Source organism: Elaeis guineensis, chromosome 7, assembly GCF_000442705.2.
Source record: "Elaeis guineensis isolate ETL-2024a chromosome 7, EG11, whole genome shotgun sequence".
Lineage (NCBI taxonomy): Eukaryota > Viridiplantae > Streptophyta > Magnoliopsida > Arecales > Arecaceae > Elaeis > Elaeis guineensis.
This window is the reverse complement of record NC_025999.2, coordinates 59,215,922-59,218,773: the sequence shown is the minus strand read 5'-3', so window position 1 is coordinate 59,218,773 and position 2,852 is coordinate 59,215,922. Positions and strand designations below refer to the sequence as shown.

The window sequence follows — 2,852 nt, the reverse complement described above, 5'->3', positions numbered from 1 at the left end:
TCTTTAATAATCCTATCACTTTTAAGCTCAAAAATTATATTGTCACTTTCAAATTGGGGATTCTTAGGTGGAACATTGGATTGATGACTAAGTCCAAGTGATTGATGGATGGGTGGGTCGTTTTCAAAATTCAGTATTAGTTCGTTTGGCAATTGATCTAGTTCTCTCCTCATAGAAGATTCAGCTAATTGACTTATTTATACTTTTAGCCTGGTGAGGGATTGCTATTGGGTCATAATCATTTGTTGGAGTTGGCTAAATCTATCGTCAGCTAGATTGATCTGTTGAGGAGGTGGATATAATGGTTGATTGTAATAGGATGGCTGGATAGGCTGACTAGGCTGACCACTATTATAGGCATAATTTTGGTATTGGGGTCCATTCTGAAAGTTCTGCACAGAAAAAATTTGGATCTTAGCCTGAGTCTGTTGGGGTCTCCAAAAAAAATTAGGATAGTTCCTCCAACCTGAATTATATGTGTTAGAGAATGAATCATTGACAGGTTTGGAGTAACCTTGGACAGCTTGAACTTGTTCTTGAATGAAAGGTGGAAACTGTGCAACCATTGGATATTCGCTCACATGATGGGCTGGGCTAGCACAGATAGAACAAATCTCCTAATAATTAGGTGGTGGTGTGTATTATGTAGGAGATTGTTGACCTAATGCTAGGAACTGATCAAATTTTTGGGCAAGAAGGTTGACTTTATCTAATCTTTGGGCTATTAGGTTCAGATCGGCCTTAGGACTAGAGTCTGTTTGCTTGATCTCAAAAATTTCTACCCACTTTTGGTGAGGGATTGATCTTTCGTAGGAGGATAATGAAGCATGATTAATTGAATTTTCACTCAAAGTTTCAAATAAAGTGTAGGCTTCATCCTCACTTTTACTCATGAATGTACCCCCACAAGATGCATCTACCATCTGTCTGTATTGGTCACCTAAACTCTCATAAAAAGCTTGAACAATTTGCCACTTAGATAGACCATGGTGTGGGCATTTTCTAAGAAGTTCTTTAAGTCTCTCCCATGATTCATGAATTTGTTCTCCTGGAAGCTGAGCAAATCCAGTGATGGCTCGCCTCATGGTGTTGGTTCGACCTATGGGATAAAATTTTTTAAGAAACTCGTACTACATTTTAGCCCAAGTTTGGATTGGTCTCCCTATTGTGCCAAGCCAATACTTAGCTTTGTCTTTAAGTGAGAAGGGGAATAAGGTCAATCTAAGTGCATCATCAGTAAAATTTTGAATTTTCATCGTGGAATAAATTTTTAAGAACTCATCCAGATGCTTGTAAAGATCTTCATTAGTATTTTCATAGAAAGACGGGAGTATCTGAATTGTAGTCGACTTGATCTCATAGTGGCTTGCAGGGATATCAAGTAAGTGGATACAAGTCGATGGGTTATAGGTGAAAGAAATAAAATATTCCTTCATCTGTCTAGGTGGTTCTCTAGGATCTCTAGTCATCTGATTTTTAGATTTAATATGAATCAACCGTTCAATCTCAGGATTGGGTTCAACTAGGTCAGGATAGAGAGATCTTCTACCTTGCATATACCAGTGCAAATCCTAATGTATGATTCAAGTTTTGTTTTTGTTTCATTTTTTTAAGAGAAAAAGGAGATAGAAGAAAGAAAGAGCCCTAGACCTAGATATGTAACGTGGGAAGAATTAGTTGTGGTTTAGTGTTAATTACAATCAAGTTAGCAAATAATTAAACCTAGACACCTATGGATTTCTTAGACCTAACAGTTCGATGTAGAGTGGCTTAGTCTAGATACAAATTGGGTTTGTTCTCACTTCTTTCAACTAGCCAGGTAAGAGGTAGGATCGTGGGGGTCCCCCCATTGCTTGCCTTAGACACCAATTAGATTGGTCAGGTAAGCTAACGGAACCAATTAAATAACCACAAATTCACTTAGGCTGAGCCTTTATAACCTCTAGCCTTAGACACCAATTTCAGGAGTGAGTTCGGACTTACTTTGTACTTGACTTGACCACAATACTCAAAACTGAACTCGAGTAATACTAGGGGCCAATGTCTACTTAATTTTAGTTAGACTAGGGTTAATGTGGGATGCTGGTTGATTTTTTTTGAGCCAACAGAGGGTGATAAAATCTTCACCTTATCTTGTTATAGGTGTTGCTCTTAAATTGATTTGAGATGAATATGCACAATCAATTTCAAACAAGGGGTTCTATGCAACTAAATTATATGCATGAAACTAATAAAACTTGAAAGCTTACCTTGTCTCCAACGATCATCAAAAATAAATCTACAATAATGAATGCTCCTAAAAATTAAGTTTCTACTCTTGTCATGTAATTTTTATTAGATTTATGTGGATGAATTTTAGGTTAATTTTAAAAAAATAATAATTAATATAAAAAAATAGTTAGGATTAGAATTAGGATTGATCTCACCAAGCAAAATTTGAAGCTTTCTATCTTTCTTTTTTAAATTTTTGAATTTTTTTTTTACACATAAAAAAATAGAAAAGTTAGTAAGTTAAATTTACAAGAAAATCAAAGAAATTAAATATTAAAATTGGTGCCTTCTCCAACAACGGTGCCAAAAATTGATACGATCGCGATGCTGTCGTTAGGACACCGTGATTATCAATCAAATTCTGACTTCAATAAAAATTAAAAATATGTAGAACGTAATGAGTCGGGTTGAATCCATAGAGAAGACAGAATTTTGATTTGAAATCTTTGATTTTATAAAAAAAATAAAATTTTGAAGAAAGCAATTTAAGTCGAAAAATAAAAATTAAAAATATAAAAAATAAATTGGATACTAAGATCTACTAACTAGATCCTAGCATCTACTTGCAATAAAAATAAATA

At 34.7% G+C, this 2,852-nt stretch overlaps 1 non-coding gene across 1 annotated transcript; it reads left to right on the top strand.

Moving 5' to 3' along the window:
- Nucleotides 1-981: 981 nt before the first annotated feature.
- On the top strand, nt 982-1,088 carry LOC140859568 (small nucleolar RNA R71). Its single transcript, XR_012143105.1, has one exon. It is a non-coding gene; the product is annotated as a small nucleolar RNA R71 (small nucleolar RNA).
- The last annotated feature ends 1,764 nt before the right edge of the window (nt 1,089-2,852 follow it).